The following is a 22,786-nucleotide window of genomic DNA, read 5'->3' on the forward strand; positions in this document are numbered from 1 at the left end:
AAAAGAAAATAAAAAGGCTCTTAATTAAAAAAATATTAAACCATCACAGCAGAAAATGTGAAACGGAAATATGTAGTCAAATAAATGAAAAAAAAGTTTTGAGAAGGATTGTAGAGGACTAACAGGAGATATCATCAGTGTGTTTCTTACTTGGTAGTTGTTTTCTTTTAGGAAAAATCTTATCAGCTGGAGAGAGTTGCTCTTTGCTTTTAAGCTTGCTCTGGTTTCTCTGAAATCAGATTTTGTATTCCCAAGGCTCCACTCTGCAATGCCAGCACAAACATACATTAGCAGCTGTACAACACTTGAAAATAGAGAGATAGAAAGAAGGTATCAAGCAGTTTCTTACTGTGTTTTAGAACTTTTAGAAGTTTTCAAAAAACTTATTGGAGTTTTAGGGAGGAGAAAAATAAGAGTAAATATACTTCATGAAAAGTATATATCAAATAATAATGTGAATTAATTGAAAATATTGTATTCTATCATTGAGAGATTTAAGAAAATATTCCCATTATATTTTATAAACTAATTACATGATGGTTTATATTAACTGTGTAATTGAGTGAATCTGCTACCAGGTTTCTTTTTTTTTTGCGGTACGTGGGCCTCTCACTGATGTGGCCTCCCCCACCATGGAGCACAGGCTCCGGATGCGCAGGCCCAGCGGCCATGGCCCACGGGCCCAGCTGCTCCGTGGCATGTGGGATCCTCCCGGACCGGGGCACGAACCCGCGTCCCCTGCATCGGCAAGCGGACCCTCAACCACTGCACCACCAGGGAAGCCCCAGGTTTCTTTTTGTAGTTTGGTAGATACATGCTATTCTAGTGAATCTTTTATTAACTAGTACATTGTATAGGGAAAGAAATGTAATAATTCTAAATAAAATAGTGAGATCTCTTTTTTGATAATGTGAAGGGCTCAGATTATTCTGTACTAGTTTCTTAACTTCACAGAGGTATTCTGCTAGTTTAATGCTTAGTATTTCTGCCTTGCATTTCAAGTGTCTTTAACTTTATATTATTGTTTGTAGTGGCAATATATTTACCTTTAATGTGTATATACATTGTGTCTGTGTGCACCAAAATACTGCAGTAGGCATACTAAGAGATAGTTCCTTTTGAGGAGAAAACTTTATTCATTTTTTCATTCTTTTTTGTACAGTTTGTGTCAGGTACAAGTTAATTGCCCTGGCTCTAATATTTGACATTTATTATGAAAACTTGTTCATCAATTTGTTAATGGCATGATTATTGATTTCATACTATGTACCTTTTCAACAGATCCTAGAAATCACTGGATGTAGATATTAATAGGGTGAATTCTGTTTTCAGTTTATTACCTTAAATTTAAATATAAAGAGACAAAATTGGTACTCAAAAGAGATAAAAATGGTATATTTCTTGGATACATAGCTGCACTTCAAGGGAGGTCTTCTGGCATTATCTCCATTCAGTCACCTATTTATTGAGGTCCAGTTTATGTACAGCAGATGGAGAGATTTTCTAAAAGTGAAAGAAAACAATATTTTGTTGTTAATATCACCCATTGGTTAACACATATTTATTGATCATTTACTCTAAGTCAGACACTATGCTAGATGCTGAGGATATGTTATACTTGCTTATAATCTAGTGGAAGAGAGTGACATGAATCAAATAACTTCAGAATTAAATTTAAAATTACTTACTGGGACTTCCCTGGTGGTCCAGTGGTAAAGAGTCTGCCTTACAATGCAGGGGACACGTGTTCGATCCCTGGTCAGGGAACTAAGATTCCCACATGCTGCAAGCCAACTAAGCCCACGCACCACAACTGCTGAGCTTGCATGCCTCAACTAGAGGGCCTGCGTGCCGCAAACTACAGAGCCCATGTGCTTTGGAACCTGCGTGCCACAACTATAGAGCGCATGTGCCCTGGAGCCTGTGTGCCACAACTAGAGAAGAGAAAACCCATACGCCACAACTAGAGAGAAGCCCGCGCACCACAATGAAGAGCCTTTGTGCTGTAATGAAAGATCCCGCATGCCTCAATGAAGATCCCACGTGCTGCAACTAAGACCTGATGCAGCCAAAAATAAATAAAATAAATCTTTAAAAAATAAAATAAAATTAATTACTAAGGAGAGGTATGTGGTCTTATGAGAACACACATTTGAGAGAAATAGAAAAAGTAATAGGTACATATTTGAATGATAAAAAGAAGTAGGAAACTACCCTTAGTAATCAGGAACAATTATACGTGTATCTTATATATCAGAGAGTTCTAGTGGTAAGAGTTTTGATAAAATTATGGGTGGGAGTAATTTTCCATTGGCTAGGTGAACTTAAACAATTTTGGTGTAATAAAGAACTATATAAAATAGATGAGGACTTCCGGGTAAGATGGCGGAAGAGTAAGACGCGGAGATCACCTTCCTCCTCACGGATACACCAGAAATACAGCTACACGTGGAACAACTCCTACAGAACACCTACTGAACGCTGGCAGAAGACCCCAGACCTCCCAAAAGGCAAGAAACTCCCCACATACCTGGGTAGGGCAAAGCGGAGAGATTCCCGCACAGAGGATCGGTGCCGAGCGGCACTCACCAGCCCTAGAGGCTTGTCTGCTCGCCCGCCGGGGCGGGCGGCGCTGGAAGCTGAGGCTCGGGCTTCGGTCAGAGCGCAGGGAGAGGACTGGGGCTGGCGGCGAGAACTCAGCCTGAAGGGGGCTAATGTGCCACAGCTAGCCGGGAGGGAGTCCGGGAAAACTCTGGAGCTGCCGAAGAGGCAAGAGACTTTTTCTTCCCTCTTGGTTTCCTGCTGCGCGAGGAGAGGGGATTAAGAGCGCTGCTTAAAGGGGCTCCACAGACGGGCGCGAGTCGCGACTGAAAGCGCGGAGCCCAGTGACGGGCGTGGGACGCTGGGGCTGCTGCTGCCGCCGCCAAGAAGCCCGTGTGCGAGCGCAGGTCACTGTCCACACCGCCCTTCCGGGAGCCTGAGCAGCCCGCCACTGCCGGGGTCCCGGGATCCAGGGGCGGCTTCCCTGGGAGAACGCACGGCGCGCCTCGGGCTGGTGCAACGTCACGCCGACCTCTGCCGCTGCAGGCTCGCCCCGCACTCCGTGCCCCTCCCTCCCGCCCGGCCTGAGTGAGCCAGAGTTCCCGAAGAGGCTGCTCCTTTAACCCTTTCCTGTCTGAGCGAAGAACAGACGCCCTCCGGCGACCTACACGCAGAGGCGGGGCCAAATCCAAAGCTGAGACCCGGGAGCTGTGAGAACAAAGAAGAGAAAGGGAAACCTCTCCCAGCAGCCTCAGAAGCAGCGGATTAAAGCTCCACAATCAACTTGATGTACCCTGCATCTGTGGAATACATGAATAGACAACAAATCATCCCAAATTGAGGAGCCAGGAGTCAGTACTGTGCCTCTGAGGTGGGAGAGCCAACTTCAGGACACTGGTCCACAAGAGACCTCCCAGCTCCACATAATATCAAACGGCGAAAATCTTCCAGAGATCTCCATCTCAACACCAGCACCCAGCTTCACTCAACGACCAGCAAGCTACAGTGCTGGACACCCTATGCCAAACAACTAGCAAGACAGGAACACAACGCCACCCATTAGCAGAGAGGTGGCCTAAAATCATAAAAAGTCTGCAGACACCCCAAAACACACCACCAGACGTGGACCTGCCCACCAGAAAGACAAGATCCAGCCTCATCCACCAGAACACAGGCACTAGTCCCCTCGACCAGGAAACCTACACAACCCACTAAACCAACCTTAGCCACTGGGGACAGACACCAAAAGCAACAGGAACTACGAACCTGCAGCCGGCAAAAAGGAGACCCCAAACACAGTAACATAAGCAAAATGAGAAGACAGAAAAACACACAGCAGGAGAAGGAGCAAGATAAAAACCCACCAGACCTAACAAATGAAGAGGTAATAGGCAGTCTATCTGAAAAAGAATTCAGAATAATGATAGTAAAGATGATCCAAAATCTTGGAAATAGAATAGACAAAATGCAAGAAACAGTTAACAAGGACCTAGTAGAACTAAAGATGAATCAAGCATCGATTAAAAACACAATAAATGAAATGAAAAATACTCTAGATGGGATCAATAGCAGAATAACTGAGGCAGAAGAACGGATAAGTGAGGTGGAAGATAAAATAGTGGAAATAACTAATGCAGAGCAAAATAAAGAGAAAAGAATGAAAAGAACAGAGGACAGTCTCAGAGACCTCTGGGACAACATTAAACGCACCAACATTCGAATTATAGGGGTTCCAGAAGAAGAAGAGAAAAAGAAAGGGACTGAGAAAATATTTGAAGAGATTATAGTTGAAAACTTCCCTAATATGGGAAAGGAAATAGTTAATCAAGTCCAAGAAGCACAGAGAGTCCCATACAGAATAAATCCAAGGAGAAATACGCCAAGACACATATTAATCAAACTGTCAAAAATTAAACACAAAGAAATCATATTAAAAGCAGCAAGGCAAAAACAACAAATAACACACAAGGGAATCCCCATCAGGATAACAGCTGATCTCTCAGCAGAAACTCTACAAGCCAGAAGGGAGTGGCAGGACATAATTAAAGTGATGAAGGAGAGAAACCTGCAACCAAGATTACTCTACCCAGCAAGGATCTCATTCAGATTTGATGGAGAAATTAAAACGTTTACAGACAAGCAAAAGCTGAGAGAGTTCAGCACCACCAAACCAGCTTTACAACAAATGCTAAAGGAACTTCTCTAGGCAAGAAACACAACAGAAGGAAAAGACCTACAATAACGAACCCAAAACAATTAAGAAAATGGGAATAGGAACATACATATCGATAATTACCTTAAATGTAAATGGACTAAACGCTCCCACCAAAAGACACAGATTGGCTGAATGGATACAAAAACAAGACCCATATATATGCTGTCTACAAGAGACCCACTTCAGACCTAGAGACACATACAGACTGAAAGTAAGGGGATGGAAAAAGATATTCCATGCAAATGGAAACCAAAAGAAAGCTGGAGTAGCAATTCTCATATCAGACAAAATAGACTTTAAAATAAAGACTACTAGAAGAGACAAAGAAGGACACTACATAATGATCAAGGGATCGATCCAAGAAGAAGATATAACAATTGTAAATATTTATGCACCCAACATAGGAGCACCTCAATACATAAGGCAAACACTAACAGCCATAAAAGGAGAAATCGACAGTAACACAATCATAGTAGGGGACTTTAACACCCCACTTTCACCAATGGACAGATCATCCAAAATGAAAATAAATAAGGAAACACAAGCTTTAAATGATACATTAAACAAGATGGACTTAATTGATATTTATAGGACATTCCATCCAAAAACAACAGAATACACATTTTTCTCAAGTGCTCATGGAACATTCTCCAGGATAGATCATATCTTGGGTCACAAATCAAGCCTTGGTAAATTTAAGAAAATTGAAATTGTATCAAGTATCTTTTCTGACCACAATGCTATGAGACTAGATATCAATTACAGGAAAAGAGCTATAAAAAATACAAACACATGGAGGCTAAACAATACATTACTTAATAACGAAGTGATCACTGAAGAAATCAAAGAGGAAATAAAAAAATACCTAGAAACAAATGACAATGGAGACACGACGACCCAAAACCTATGGGATGCAGCAAAAGCAGTTCTAAGAGGGAAGTTTATAGCAATACAATCCCACCTTAAGAAACAGGAAATATCTCGACTAAACAACCTAACCTTGCACCTAAAGCAATTAGAGAAAGAAGAACAAAAACATCCCAAAGTTAGCAGAAGGAAAGAAATCATAAAAATCAGATCAGAAATAAATGAAAAAGAAATGAAGGAAACAATAGCAAAGATCAATAAAACTAAAAGCTGGTTCTTTGAGAAGATAAACAAAATTGATAAACCATTAGCCAGACTCATCAAGAAAAAAAGGGAGAAGACTCAAATCAATAGAATTAGAAATGAAAAAGGAGAAGTAACAACTGACACTGCAGAAATACAAAAGATCGTGAGAGATTACTATAAGCAACTCTATGCCAATAAAATGGACAACCTGGAAGAAATGGACAAATTCTTAGAAATGCACAACCTGCCAAGACTGAATCAGGAAGAAATAGAACATATGAACAGACCAATCACAAGCACTGAAATTGAAACTGTGATAAAAAATCTTCCAACAAACAAAAGCCCAGGACCAGATGGCTTCACAGGCGAATTCTATCAAGCATTTAGAGAAGAGCTAACGCCTATCCTTCTCAAACTCTTCCAAAATATAGCAGAGGGAGGAACACTCCCAAACTCATTCTACGAGGCCACCATCACCTTGATACCAAAACCAGACAAGGATGTCACAAAGAAAGAAAACTACAGGCCAATATCACTGATGAACATAGATGCAAAAATCCTCAACAAAATACTAGCAAACAGAATCCAACAGCACATTAAAAGGATCATACACCATGATCAAGTGGGGTTTATCCCAGGAATGCAAGGATTCTTCAATATACGCAAATCAATCAACGTGATACACCATATTAACAAATTGAAGGAGAAAAACCATATGATCATCTCAATAGATGCAGAGAAAGCTTTCGACAAAATTCAACACCCATTCATGATAAAAACCCTGCAGAAAGTAGGCATAGAGGGAACTTTCCTCAACATAATAAAGGCCATATATGACAAACCCACAGCCAGCATCGTCCTCAATGGTGAAAAACTGAAACCATTTCCACTAAGATCAGGAACAAGACAAGGTTGCCCACTCTCACCACTCTTATTCAACATAGTTTTGGAAGTTTTAGCCACAGCAATCAGAGAAGAAAAGCAAATAAAAGGAATCCAAATTGGAAAAGAAGAAGTAAAGCTGTCACTGTTTGCAGATGACATGATACTATACATAGAGAATCCTAAAGATGCTACCAGAAAACTACTAGAGCTAATCAATGAATTTGGTAAAGTTGCAGGATACAAAATTAATGCACAGAAATCTCTGGCATTCCTATATACTAATGATGAAAAATCTGAAAGTGAAATCAAGGAAACACTCCCATTTACCATTGCAACAAAAAGAATAAAATATCTAGGAATAAACCTACCTAAGGAGACAAAAGACCTGTATGCAGAAAATTATAAGACACTGATGAAAGAAATTAAAGATGATACAAATAGATGGAGAGATGTACCATGTTCTTGGATTGGAAGAATCAACATTGTGAAAATGACTCTACTACCCAAAGCAATCTAGAGATTCAATGCAATCCCTATCAAAATACCACTGGCATTTTTCACAGAACTAGAACAAAAAATTTCACAATTTGTATGGAAACACAAAAGACCCCGAATAGCCAAAGCAATCTTGAGAACGAAAAATGGAGCTGGAGGAATCAGGCTCCCTGACTTCAGACTATACTACAAAGCTGCAGTAATCAAGACAGTATGGTACTGGCACAGAAACAGAAAGATAGATCAATGGAACAGGATAGAAAGCCCAGAGATAAACCCACGGACATATGGTCACCTTATCTTTGATAAAGGAGGCAGGAATGTACAGTGGAGAAAGGACAGTCTCTTCAATAAGTGGTGTTGGGAAAACTGGACAGGGACATGTAAAAGTATGAGATTCGATCACTCCCTAACACCATACACAAAAATAAGCTCAAAATGGATTAAAGACCTAAATGTAAGGCCAGACACTATCAAACTCTTAGAGGAAAACATAGGCAGAACACTCTATGACATAAATCACAGCAAGATCCTTTTTGACCCACCTCCTAGAGAAATGGAAATAAAGACAAAAATAAACACATGGGACCTAATGAAACTTAAAAGCTTTTGCACAGCAAAGGAAACCATAAACAAGACCAAAAGACAACCCTCAGAATGGGAGAAAATATTTGCAAATGAAGCAACTGACAAAGGATTAATCTCCAAAATTTATAAGCAGCTCATGCAGCTCAATAACAAAAAAACAAACAACCCAATCCAAAAATGGGCAGAAGACCTAAATAGACATTTCTCCACAGAAGATATACAGACTGCCAACAAACACATGAAAGGATGCTCAACATCTTTACTAATTAGAGAAATGCAAATCAAAACTACAATGAGATATCATCTCACGCCAGTCAGAATGGCCATCATCAAAAAATCTAGAAACAATAAATGCTGGAGAGGGTGTGGAAAAAAGGGAACACTCTTGCACTGCTGGTGGGAATGTGAATTGGTACAGCCACTATGGAGAACGGTATGGAGGTTCCTTAAAAAACTACAAATAGAACTACCATATGACCCTGCAATCCCACTACTGGGCATATACCCTGAGAAAACCATAATTCAAAAAGAGACATGTACCAAAATGTTCATAGCAGCCCTATTTACAATAGCCCGGAGATGGAAACAACCTAAGTGTCCATCATCGGATGAATGGGTAAAGAAGATGTGGCACATACATACAATGGAATATTACTCAGCCATAAAAAGAAATGAAATTGAACTATTTGTAATGAGGTGGATGGACCTAGAGTCTGTCATACAGAGTGAAGTAAGTCAGAAAGAGAAAGACAAATACTGTATGCTGACACATATATATGGAATTTAAGAAAAAAAAAAAGGTCATGAAGAACATAGGGGTAAGACAGGAATAAAGACACAGACCTACTAGAGAATGGACTTGAGGATATGGGGAGGGGGAAGGGTAAGCTGTGACAAAGTGAAAGAGCGGCATGGACATATATACACTACCAAACGTAAGGTAGATAGCTAGTGGGAAGCAGCCGCATAGCACAGGGAGATCAGCTCGGTGCTTTGTGACCGCCTGGAGGGGTGGGATAGGGAGGGTGGGAGGGAGACGCAAAAGGGAGGGGATATGGGAACATATGTATACATATAACTGATTAAATTTGTGATAAAGCAAAAAATAAAAATAAAAAAATAATAATAATAATAATAATAATAAAATAGATGATAAAAGTGATGTTAAATATAAAAACTGGACCATTAGAGAAAAACTCTATGGCTTTATTTCATATGCTTGGAATTGGTGCAGTGAATTCATATGCTAAATTATTATTTCTTTACACACGTTATTTTCTTACACACAGTGTTTCTTTGCCTTGTAAAGTAGTAAAATACAACTTTGGAAACTATGAAGATAGCCAAATAAAGTTCTTTTTTAAAGATTTTAATGGAAGCAGTAAAAATGTATATTACTTTTTCATTGATGTTTTAACTTTTTTGAAACTTTATAAAGGGAAGCCATTAGTTTCAGTTTAAATTTGTCAATTTTGCTTTGTTACATGAGCTATTCATAATGTTGTTTGAATTGCATAACATAAGAAATTTTTTAAATTAAGATTTTTAGTTTTAAAAAATTTCTCTTTATTTTTCATAAACAAAGCCTAAATGTAAACTTAAGTTCCTTATAATTAACTATTTACCATTTTTGAGTCCTAGTTACACTGTTGTATAACGTTAGATCTACTTCCCTACATATTTAATTCAATATATCATAAAGAATTGCCCCTACTAAAATATTTCTCTTGCTTAAATGGAAAAAAAGAGGTATAATAGTACTTAAGTTCTTATTGATTACCGAATGGTAGGTAATTTACAAATAATCTCAGGGTTTATACACTGTCAGTCTTTCCTCTGTTTGCAGGGAAGCTGGCCAGACTTTATGACAGCACCTCTCACTTCATTACACAAGCTCCTTGAATGAATTTCATTTTTTAATGGATGCTGGAGGTAAAAATCCCTTGGTGGGTTGGAAGCTGGGAGAAGAGAAACTTAGGCCTTTGGATTGTATATTTAATCATGAGGACAGTGCCACTTACGTTCATCCCCCTGACTTGTTTGGCTATTTTCAATGTAGATTATCAAAAAGTAGCAATTTACTGCATTTATAGTTTTTGGTATTCAGTACTGGGTGTTACTAGAAATACCAAACTGAAAATATTTTCTTCTCTCTCAGTCCTTGAATTTAAAAGAAATGTTCCTTTAAGTAGCCCTGTATTCAACATTCAGCAGTGTTATTCTGGCTTTGAATATATAGTAGAACATGAAAGAAAAGTTGAATGTTTCAAACTAAACTGTAGTTATATACTCTAATACACTGTAATCTTATGTATCAACTCCTGGGTTATAATGGTCTCCATGAGGGGTCAACTGTTGTAATTCGGATTAACGAAACATAAAATACTTTTTCCCTCTTTGTGTAGGGGACATCATTCTGTTCCCTAATTCTCAGTCCTTGCACTCTCCAAGCTTGAATTTTCCCTTCGGCTAAAAAAAAGTACTTATGTACAGTAAGAATACTGCCCTTCCCCTCATCATGGTTCGGAAGTTAATCACAGGAGACATTTGTTAAGTTCTATACATATTTTATGAAAGGTGATAGAGGTCAGAAATGTCTCAATAATTTTGCCACAAGATAAATCCAAAAGCAAGAGATAATTGACACATTTCCCCCTATTTGTACCATCATCCAAAATAATTTAACCCCAGAGCCTCACCATTTAAAAACAGTCATGCAGGTTAAACTTCTCTTCTCAAGTCTGGACATTTCTGTCACAAACTTAGTGAGGTAACTAAAAGCTGTGTGGATGAATAGCATAGAGGGACCCAATTCTTCCACATTCTCTAGATGCATGATGACATGGGGAGGACACTGAATGAGTTGCGATCTCTGGCTAATGTAAAATGAAGCAAAATGTACGCTGGAACCTAGGCATAAGCTTTAAACTTTTATGAGTTGAAGAAAATTCATGTGAGCAAAGATGCAACTTGTAAAGAGAATCACATTTTCTGTTGAGGATATTGAGATATCCACAAGAAAAGCAACCACCTAGTAGAAAAGCTTCCAGCTTTTAAAAATGAGTTTTTTTCCCCAAAATACACAAACAGCTCATACAACTCAACAACAACAAAAAAACCCAATCGAAAAATGGGCAGAAGACATAAACACTTCTCCAAAGGCACATGAAATGATGCTCAACGTCACTAATTATTTTAGAAATGTAAATCAAAACTACAATGAGGTACCACCTCACACTGGTCAGACTGGCCCTCATCAGAAAGTCTACAAATAACAAATGCTGGAGAGGGTGTGGAGAAAAGGGAACCCTCCTACACTGTTGGTGGGAATGTAAATTGGTGCAGCCACTATGGAAAACAGTATGGAGGTTCCTCAGAAAACTAAAAATAGAACTACCATATGATCCAGCAATCCCATTTGTGGGCATATATCCAGATAAAACTATAATTCAAAAAGACACATGCACCCCTATGTTCATAGCATTATTCACAATAGCTAAGACATGGAAACAACCTAAATGTTCTTTGATAGATGAATGGATAAAGATGTGATACATATATATAATGGAATACTACTCAGCCGTAAAAAAGAATGTAATGCCACTTGCCGCAACATGGATGCAACTAGAGATTATCATACTAAGTGAAGTAAATCAGAAAGAGAAAGACAAATATATGATATCGCTTGTATGTGTAATATAAAAGGTGACACAAATGAACCTATCTATGAAACAGAAACAGAATCAGGGATATAGAGAACAGACTGGTGGTTGCCCAGGGGGAGAGGGCTGGGAGAGGTTTGGATTGGGAGTTGGGGATTAGCAGATGCAAACTATTACATACAGAATGAATAAACAACAAGGTTCTCCTGTATCACACAGGGAATTATATTCAATATCCTGAGATAAACCATAATGGAAAAGAATATAAAAAAGAATGTGTATATATGTATAACTGAGTCACTTTGGTGTACATCAGAAATTAACATAACATTGTAAATCAGCTATACTTCAATAAAAAAAAAAGAAAAATGAGGTTTTTTGAAAGCCATGGATCACTGGCTAGCTAATCATGTATTTACTCTTCTTTTTCTGTTTTATGGACAACAAGAGGTAGAATCAGACAACAATAAAGTAATTTGGGTTTCAGATGTGCAGATTTTTGACACTTTGATACAGAGGAATGGTTATTCTAAATTACTTAAGTATGGATTTGAAAGAAGAAAGAAAACAATTAAAATTTCCAATCTTAAAAAAATTGACAGTGATTTCAGAGACTCTCTAGTTCATCCTGTACAAATGAAGAAACTTAGTGAATAGAACACAGAAAGTTAATGTAAACTGGTACTAGAAAGTTAATATAAACTGCCTTGGCCACCCCTGGTCCAGTGCTATTTTCAGTATTTTATTCAATATATTTATAATAGTTCTAATTTATCTACAAGATAAACACATGATTTTCTCTATTTGTTACATTTAGAATTCAAGTAAAATAACACATTTTTAAAATATTTTTGTTCATCTTTGAAAATTAATTGTAAAAATCATGTAAGTTAGGAGCTATACAAACATATTATGTCACAGTTTTGCTCTGTTTGCTTTTTCAGTGTTATATTGAGACTGTACATATGATACTAATCTCCTGGGTTTTTAGCTCTCTACGTGTGATAAAGATTTAAATAATTTTTACTTTCAAAAAGTTAAAAAAAATAAATTAGTATATATTTTAAAGAAACTGAAATGAAACATTTAAATTAGGAAATATTAGAAAAATTAAATTGGAAAGTATTTCAAACAGTGAAAAAACACTAATCAGACTAATCAGTTTTAACAAATATTAGCATTTTGACATATTTGTTTTATATATTTTTGTTGTTTTAAAGAAATAAAAGGTCACAGAGACTGTTGAATCCCTCCACATTCCATTTTAACCTATTTCACTTCTCCAGAGGTAACCACTATCCTGAAGTTGGTGTGTATTCTTCCTGCAAGATTTTATATTTCTATGTATGTGTGTATCCATAAATTATGTATACCTGCTCTGCCAATATGGTGGCCCCTACCCATTTAAATTAAAATTAAAATACAATAAAATACATTAAGTTCCTCAGGAGCACTAGCCACATTACAAGTGTTCAATATTCACATGTGGCTTTAGGCCACTGTATTGGTGCAGATACAGAACATTTTCATCATGGCAGAAAGTTCTCGTCTATACCATTGCTTGCATGTTCTTAAACTTCATACAAATAGTATCATATTATTCATTTTCTGGAGCATGTTTGTTTCACTCACCCCAGTGTTTTTGAGATTTATCTATAATGAGACACTGATTTATGGACATTTATACTATTTCCAGTTTAATCTGCAGTGAGCCCTTTTATACTTGTTTCTTTACACATTTGTGTGAAAGTTTCTTTAGGGTATGCATTTGTTGGTTTTAATCATTATCAACTTTACATGATGTGGCCAACTCATTCCCTAAAGTAGCTATACCAATTTATGCTTCAACCAGCGTAAGATTTCCTTTTCTCACATACTTGCTGATACTTAAAAATATTAGACCATAGTGTCAAATGTTATTTTGCTTTAACTTACATTTCCCTAGTATTTAGTGAGAATGAGCAACCTTTTATATATTTATTGGCTGTTTGGATTTCCTTTTCTGTGAATTGTGTATTCATATTCCTTTTTTAAAATGTTTTTTTCTTTTTGATTTAGAAGTTCTATATAATAATTCATTTTTGGTTATATGTATTATAAATTTGTTCCACTTTATGGCTTGTCTTTTTACTTTGTTTACAATGTCTTGATGTGTAGAAGTTTTAAAATTTATTGTGTAAATTTTTTAGCCTTTCCTTTTTTTTTTTTTTTTTTTTTTGCGGTACGCAGGCCTCTCACCGCTGTGGCCTCTCCCGTTGCGGAGCACAGGCTCCGGATGCACAGGCTCAGAGGCCATGGCTCACGGGCCCAGACGTTCCACGGCATGTGGGATCTTCCCGGACTGGGGCACGAACCCGTGTCCCCCGCATCGGCGGGCAGACTCCCAACCACTGCACCACCAGGGAAGCCCTAGCCTTTCCTTTTAATGCTTGTACTTCTTTGGCTCTTGTTTAAGCAGGCTTTTCCTATTTTGATGCCATATGGTTAATTTCCTGCTTTTTCCTCTAATACTGTTATAATTTTACTTTCTAGATTTAGGTTTTTTAAATCCACCTGGGATTTATTTTGTGAGACAGTGATCTAGTTTTTTCCCCCCATATGTATAACTTAATTTCTCAGCATCATTTTAAAAAGTAATTTCTCCTTTCCTTAGTGACTTGTATTCCTAACTTTTTCATCTTCCAACTTGCCATAAATAGGTGGATCTGTTTCTGGGTTCTCTATTTTGTGTGGTTAGGTTTGTTTTATCTCTGTGCCGGTATCATGCTATCTAAATTATCAAAGCTTTATAATGATGGTGGCTGTTAGGGTAAGCCTTCCCACCTTGTTCATCTTCTTCAAAATTGTCCTATTTTCAGTCTCTTCTCTCACATGTGAATTGTAGGGTCATAAATATTGTCAAGATCTGTTAACAACCCTCATAGGATTTCTATTGGAATTGAATTTATAGAGTAATTCAGTGTGAATAGACATTTTTATGAAATTCAGTCTTTCCATCCATCAACATGGTATCTTTCCATTCATCTCTGTTTCCATTTATGCCTGACAATAAAGTTTTATAATTTCCTTTATAGAGGTCTTACTTAGATTTTGTTAGATATTTTCTTAGGTACATTATGATGTTCTTTATATTGTGAATAAGATCATTAATTACATTTTTACTTGGTTATTCCTTGTGTATAGGAATGCTGTTAATTTTTTGTATAGTGATCTTGTATCCAGTAACCTGTTGAACTGCATTATTAGTTTTGACAATTTTTAGATTCTCTTGGATCTTCTATGTAATTATATTATCTGCAAATAATGACTTTTAAAATATCTTTAAGCTTTTAATACTTTTAAAATTGACTAGGATTTCCTGTACAAGGTTGAATACAAGCCGTAAGTAAGAAAAAATGTTTTCACCTTGTTTCTGACTTCAAATACTTTTAAAGCTTTACTATTAAATATCAAATTAAGGAAATTTCCTTGTATTCTTAGCTTGCTAAGAGGTTCTTAAAAAAGATAATGTATGCATGTTGAATTTTTTCCTGTATCTTTTTAAAAGATCATATGATTTTTTTCATTAATATGTTGATGTGACAATTATGTTAATAGGTTTTTTTCTTTCATCTTTATTTTTTTTTTGCTTTATAACAAATTTAATCAGTTATACATATACATATGTTCCCATATCCCCTCCCTTTTGCGTCTCCCTCCCACCCTCCCTATCCCACCCCTCCAGGCGGTCACAAAGCACCGAGCTGATCTACCTGTGCTATGCGGCTGCTTCCCACTAGCTATCTACCTTACGTTTGGTAGTGTATATATGTCCATGCTGCTCTTTCACTTTGTCACAGCTTACCCTTCCCCCTCCCCATATCCTCAAGTCCATTCTCTAGTAGGTCTGTGTCTTTATTCCTGTCTTACCCCTATGTTCTTCATGACATTTTTTTTTCTTAAATTCCATATATATGTGTCAGCATACAGTACTTGTCTTTCTCTTTCTGACTTACTTCACTCTGTATGACAGGCTCTAGGTCCATCCACCTCATTACAAATAGCTCAATTTCGTTTCTTTTTATGGCTGAGTAATATTCCATTGTATATATGTGCCACATCTTCTTTACCCATTCATCTGATGATGGACACTTAGGTTGTTTCCATCTCCGGGGTATTGTAAATAGGGCCGCTATGAACATTTTGGTACATGTCTCTTTTTGAATTATGGTTTTCTCAGGGTATATGCCCAGTAGTGGGATGGCTGGGTCATATGGTAGTTCTATTTTTAGTTTTTTAAGGAACCTCCATACCGTTCTCCATAGTGGCTGTACCAATTCACATTCCCACCAGCAGCGCAAGAGTGTTCCCTTTTCTCCACACCCTCTCCAGCATTTATTGTTTCTAGATTTTTTGATGATGGCCATTCTGACTGGTGTGAGATGATATCTCATTGTACTTTTGATTTGCATTTCTCTAATGAGTAAAGATGTTGAGCATCCTTTCATGTGTTTGTTGGCAGTCTGTATATCTTCTGTGGAGAAATGTCTATTTAGGTCTTCTGCCCATTTTTGGATTGGGTTGTTTGTTTTTTTGTTATTGAGCTGCATGAGCTGCTTATAAATTTTGGAGATTAATCCTTTGTCAGTTGCTTCATTAGCAAATATTTTCTCCCATTCTGAGGGTTGTCTTTTGGTCTTGTTTATGGTTTCCTTTGCTGTGCAAAAGCTTTTAAGTTTCATTAGGTCCCATGTGTTTATTTTTGTCTTTATTTCCATTTCTATAGGAGGTGGGTCAAAAAGGATCTTGCTGTGATTTATGTCATAGAGTGTTCTGCCTATGTTTTCCTCTAAGAGTTTGATAGTTTCTGGCCTTACATTTAGGTCTTTAATCCATTTTGAGCTTATTTTTGTGTATGGTGTTAGGGAGTGATCTAATCTCATCCTTTTACATGTCCCTGTCCAGTTTTCCCAGCACCACTTATTGAAGAGACTGTCCTTTCTCCATTGTACATTCCTGCCTCCTTTATCAAAGATAAGTTGACCATATGTGCGTGGGTTTATCTCTGGGCTTTCTATCCTGTTCCATTGATCTATCTTTCTGTTTTTGTGCCAGTACCATACTGTCTTGATTACTGTAGCTTTGTAGTATAGTCTGAAGTCAGGGAGCCTGATTCCTCCAGCTCCATTTTTCGTTCTCAAGATTGCTTTGGCTATTCGGGGTCTTTTGTGTTTCCATACAAATTGTGAAAGTTTTTGTTCTAGTTCTGTGAAAAATGCCAGTGGTAGTTTGATAGGGATTGCATTGAATCTGTAGATTGCTTTGGGTAGCATAGTCATTTTCACAATGTTGATTCTTCCAATCCAAGAACATGGTACATCTCTCCATCTATTTGTATCATCTTTAATTTCTTTCATCAGTGTCTTATAATTTTCTGCATACAGGTCTTTTGTCTCCTTAGGTAGGTTTATTCCTAGATATTTTATTCTTTTTGTTGCAATGGTAAATGGGAGTGTTTCCTTGATTTCACTTTCAGATTTTTCATCATTAGTATATAGGAATGCCAGAGATTTCTGTGCATTAATTTTGTATCCTGAAACTTTACCAAATTCATTGATTAGCTCTAGTAGTTTTCTGGTAGCATCTTTAGGATTCTCTATGTATAGTATCATGTCATCTGCAAACAGTGACAGCTTTACTTCTTCTTTTCCGATTTGGATTCCTTTTATTTCCTTTTCTTCTCTGATTGCTGTGGCTAGAACTTCCAAAACTATGTTGAATAAGAGTGGTGAGAGTGGGCAACCTTGTCTTGTTCCTGATCTTAGTGGAAATGGTTTCAGTTTTTCACCATTGAGGATGATGCTGGCTGTGGGTTTGTCATATATGGCCTTTATTATGTTGAGGAAAGTTCCCTCTATGCCTACTTTCTGCAGGGTTTTTATCATAAATGGGTGTTGAATTTTGTCGAAAGCTTTCTCTGCATCTATTGAGATGATCATATGGTTTTTCTCCTTCAGTTTGTTAATATGGTGTATCACGTTGATTGATTTGCGTATATTGAAGAATCCTTGCATTCCTGGAATAAACCCCACTTGATCATGGTGTATGATCCTTTTAATGTGCTGTTGGATTCTGTTTGCTAGTATTTTGTTGAGGATTTTTGCATCTATGTTCATCAGTGATATTTGGCCTGTAGTTTTCTTTCTTTGTGACATCCTTGCCTGCTTTTTGGTATCAAGGTGATGGTGGCCTCGTAGAATGAGTTTGGGAGTGTTCCTCCCTCTGCTATATTTTGGAAGAGTTTGAGAAGGATAGGTGTTAGCTCTTCTCTAAATGCTTGATAGAATTCGCCTGTGAAGCCATCTGGTCCTGGGCTTTTGTTTGTTGGAATGTTTTTTATCACAGTTTCATATTCAGTGCTTGTGATTGGTCTGTTCATATTTTCTATTTCTTCCTGATTCAGTTTTGGCAGGTTGTGCATTTCTAAGAATTTGTCCATTTCTTCCAGGTTGTCCATTTTATTGGCATAGAGTTGCTTGTAATAATCTCTCATGATCTTTTGTATTTCTGCAGTGTCAGTTGTTACTTCTCCTTTTTCGTTTCTAATTCTATTGATTTGAGTCTTCTCCCTTTTTTTCTTGATGAGTCTGGCTAATGGTTTATCAATTTTGTTTATCTTCTCAAAGAACCAGCTTTTAGTTTGGTTGATCTTTGCTATCGTTTCCTTCATTTCTTTTTCATTTATTTCTGATCTGATTTTTATGATTTCTTTCCTTCTGCTAACTTTGGGATGTTTTTGTTCTTCTTTCTCTAATTGCTTTAGGTGCAAGGTTAGGTTGTTTATTCGAGATGTTTCCTGTTTCTTAAGGTGGGATTGTATTGCTATAAACTTCCCTCTTAGAACTGCTTTTGCTGCATCCCATAGGTTTTGGGTCGTCGTGTCTCCATTGTCATTTGTTTCTAGGTATTTTTAAATTTCCTCTTTGATTTCTTCAGTGATCACTTCGTTATTAAGTAGTGTATTGTTTAGCCTCCATGTGTTTGTATTTTTTACAGCTCTTTTCCTGTAATTGATATCTAGTCTCATAGCATTGTGGTCGGAAAAGATACTTGATACAATTTCAATTTTCTTAAATTTACCAAGGCTTGATTTGTGACCCAAGATATGATCTATCCTGGAGAATGTTCCATGAGCACTTGAGAAAAATGTGTATTCTGTTGTTTTTGGATGGAATGTCCTATAAATATCAATTAAGTCCATCTTGTTTAATGTATCATTTAAAGCTTGTGTTTCCTTATTTATTTTCGTTTTGGATGATCTGTCCCTTGGTGAAAGTGGGGTGTTAAAGTCCCCTACTATGATTGTGTTACTGTCGATTTCTCTTTTTATGGCTGTTAGTATTTGCCTTATGTATTGAGGTGCTCCTATGTTTGGTGCATAAATATTTACAATTGTTATATCTTCTTCTTGGATCGATCCCTTGATCATTATGTAGTGTCCTTCTTTGTCTCTTGTAGTAGTCTTTATTTTAAAGTCTATTTTGTCTGATATGAGAATTGCTACTCCAGCTTTCTTTTGGTTTCCATTTGCATGGAATATCTTTTTCCATCCCCTTACTTTCAGTCTGTATGTGTCTCTAGGTCTGAAGTGGGTCTTTTGTAGACAGCATATATATGGGTCTTGTTTTTGTATCCATTCAGCCAATCTGTGTCTTTTGGTGGGAGCATTTAGTCCATTTACATTTAAGGTAATTTTCGATATGTATGTTCCTATTCCCATTTTCTTAATTGTTTTGGGTTCGTTATTGTAGGTCTTTTCCTTCTGTTGTGTTTCTTGCCTAGAGAAGTTCCTTTAGCATTTGTTGTAAAGCTGGTTTGGTGGTGCTGAACTCTCTCAGGTTTTGCTTGTCTGTAAACGTTTTAATTTCTCCATCAAATCTGAATGAGATCCTTGCTGGGTAGAGTAATCTTGGTTGCAGGTTTTTCTCCTTCATCACTTTAATTATGTCCTGCCACTCCCTTCTGGCTTGTAGAGTTTCTGCTGAGAGATCGATCAGCTGTTATCCTGATGGGGATTCCCTTGTGTGTTATTTGTTGTTTTTGCCTTGCTGCTTTTAATATGATTTCTTTGTGTTTAATTTTTGACAGTTTGATTATTATGTGTCTTGGCGTATTTCTCCTTGGATTTATTCTGTATGGGACTCTCTGTGCCTCCTGGACTTGATTCACTATTTCCTTTCCCATATTAGGGAAGTTTTCAACTATAATCTCTTCAAATATTTTCTCAGTCCCTTTCTTTTTCTCTTCTTCTTCTGGAACCCCTATAATTCCAATGTTGGTGCGTTTAATGTTGTCCCAGAGGTCTCTGAGACTGTCCTCTGTTCTTTTCATTGTTTTTTCTTTATTTTGCTCTGCAGCAGTTATTTCCACTATTTTATCTTCCACCTCACTTATCCGTTCTTCTGCCTCAGTTATTCTGCTATTGATCCCATCTAGAGTATTTTTTATTTCATTTATTGTGTTTTTAATCAATGCTTGATTCATCTTTAGTTCTTCTAGGTCCTTGTTAACTGTTTCTTGCATTTTGTCTATTCTATTTCCAAGATTTTGGATCTTGGAAATAGAATCTTGGATCATCTTTACCATCATTATTCTGAATTCTTTTTCAGGTAGACTGCCTATTACCTCTTCATTTGTTAGGTCTGGTGGGTTTTTATCTTGCTCCTTCTCCTGCTGTGTGTTTTTCTGTCTTCTCATTTTGCTTATGTTACTGTGTTTGGGGTCTCCTTTTTGCAGGCTGCAGGTTCGTAGTTCCCGTTGTTTTTGGTGTCTGTCCCCAGTGGCTAAGGTTGGTTTGGTGGGTTGTGTAGGCTTCCTGGTGGAGGGGACTAGTGCCTGTGTTCTGGTGGATGAGGCTGGATCTTGTCTTTCTGGTGGGCAGGTCCACGTCTGGTGGTGTGTTTTGGGGTGTCTGCGGACTTTTTATGATTTTAGGCAGCCTCTCTGCTAATGGGTGGCGTTGTGTTCCTGTCTTGCTAGTTGTTTGGCATAGGGTGTCCAGCACTGTAGCTTGCTTGGTCGTTGAGTGAAGCTGGGTGCTGGTGTTGAGATGGAGATCTCTGGAAGATTTTCGCCGTTTGATATTATGTGGAGCTGGGAGGTCTCTTGTGGACCAGTGTCCTGAAGTTGGCTCTCCCACCTCAGAGGCACAGCACTGACTCCTGGCTCCTCAATTTGGGATGATTTGTTGTCTATTCATGTATTCCACAGATGCAGGGTACATCAAGTTGTTTGTGGAGCTTTAATCCGCTGCTTCTGAGGCTGCTGGGAGAGATTTCCCTTTCTCTTCTTTGTTCTCACAGCTCCTGGGTCTCAGCTTTGGATTTGGCCCCGCCTCTGCGTGTAGGTCGCCGGAGGGCGTCTGTTCTTCGCTCAGACAGGACAGGGTTAAAGGAGCAGCTGCTTCGGGGACTCTGGCTCACTCAGGTCAGGGGGGAGGGAGGGGCACGGAGTGCGGGGCGAGCCTGCAGCGGCAGAGGCCGGCGTGACGTTGCACCAGCCCGAGGCGCGCCGTGCGTTCTCCCAGGGAAGCCGCCCCTGGATCCCGGGACCCCGGCAGTGGCGGGCTGCACAGGCTCCCGGAAGGGCGGTGTGGACAGTGACCTGCGCTCGCATACAGGCTACTTGGCGGCGGCAGCAGCAGCCCCAGCGTCCCACTCCCGTCACTGGGCTCCGCGCTTTCAGCCGCGACTCGCGCCCGTCTGTGGAGCCCCTTTAAGCAGCGCTCTTAATCCCCTCTCCTTGCGCACCAGGAAACCAAGAGGGAAGAAAAAGTCTCTTGCCTCTTCGGCAGCTCCAGAGTTTTCCCGGACTCCCTCCCGGCTAGCTGTGGCACATTAGCCCCCTTCAGGCTGAGTTCTCGCCGCCAGCCCCAGTCCTCTCCCTGCGCTCTGACCGAAGCCCGAGCCTCAGCTTCCAGCGCCGCCCGCCCCGGCGGGCGAGCAGACAAGCCTCTCGGGCTGGTGAGTGCCGCTCGGCACCGATCCTCTGTGCAGGAATCTCTCCGCTTTGCCCTACCCAGGTATGTGGGGGAGTTTCTTGCCTTTTGGGAGGTCTGGGGTCTTCTGCCAGTGTTCAGTAGGTGTTCTGTAGGAGTTGTTCCACGTGTAGCTGTATTTCTGGTGTATCCGTGGGGAGGAGGGTGATCTCCGCGTCTTACTCTTCCGCCATCTTACGCGGAAGTCCTGGGAGAGTCATTCTTAACAGTCTGTTAATAGGTTTTTAAGTGTTAGTCTATCCTTGAGTTCCTGGGATAAACCTTACTTGATCATGATGTAGTTATGTAGACACGTGTATGTGTATATGTGTATAGACATCCAGATGATGTACATAGACATACACTCCGCATGATTAAATTGATTAAATTTGCTAATACTTTGTGTATAATTTTAAAAATCTAGGTTAGTAAATGAGACTAGGCTATAGTTTTTTTTCTTTTACAATTTTAGTCATTTTGAGCATTAAGATTATACTAGCCTTATAAAATAAGCTGAACAGCTTTTTCTATTTTTCTGTTCTCTAAAATATCTTATTTAAAATAAGGGTTCCCTTTTTCTTTAAGATTTGCTAATACTTGTCTATAAACAGTCTTGGTCTGATGCTTTCTTGTGGATAGATATTTGACTGCTGATTTAATTTTTTGATGTTCATGAATATATTCAGGTTTTTTATATTCTTATTGAGTCAAATTTAGATTATTTATACAGGATATTCCAAAAGTCTTAGTGCAGTTTTAAATTTGAATGACTTCAAGAGTATAAATGCCACAGACTAGTATAATTGCTTAGATGTTTATATAAATTTAAGTTTTATGCTTTTTTAATCACAAATAAAATTTTTTTCCTGTCAGGGTTTTAAATCTTTAATCGAGACTGAAACTGAAACAAAGAGTGGAACTGAAACAAAATATTAAAATTAAACATTTATTATTAAATTCCTTTACAAGTTTTCCCTCCTTTTTTCTTGTGCAGTTTATTTGTTGATGAATTCAGTTTATTAATCTGCTACATTCCCACTGTGTTGGGAGTTCCGAGGACCACTCCTAGGTTCAGTGAGTCACCAGGAGGACTCATAGGATTCAGCATATAGTTGTATTCATGGATATGATTTATTATAGCAAAAGGATACAAAGTAATACCAGTAAAGGGGAAAGACAAATGGGGCAAAGTGTGGAGGAAACCAGGTACAAGCTTCTAAGAGTCTTCTAGTAGAGTCACACAGGATGTGCTTAATTTTAACTCTCAGGAAT

This window comes from Hyperoodon ampullatus (assembly GCF_949752795.1).
Source record: "Hyperoodon ampullatus genome assembly, chromosome: 4".
NCBI lineage: Eukaryota > Metazoa > Chordata > Mammalia > Artiodactyla > Ziphiidae > Hyperoodon > Hyperoodon ampullatus.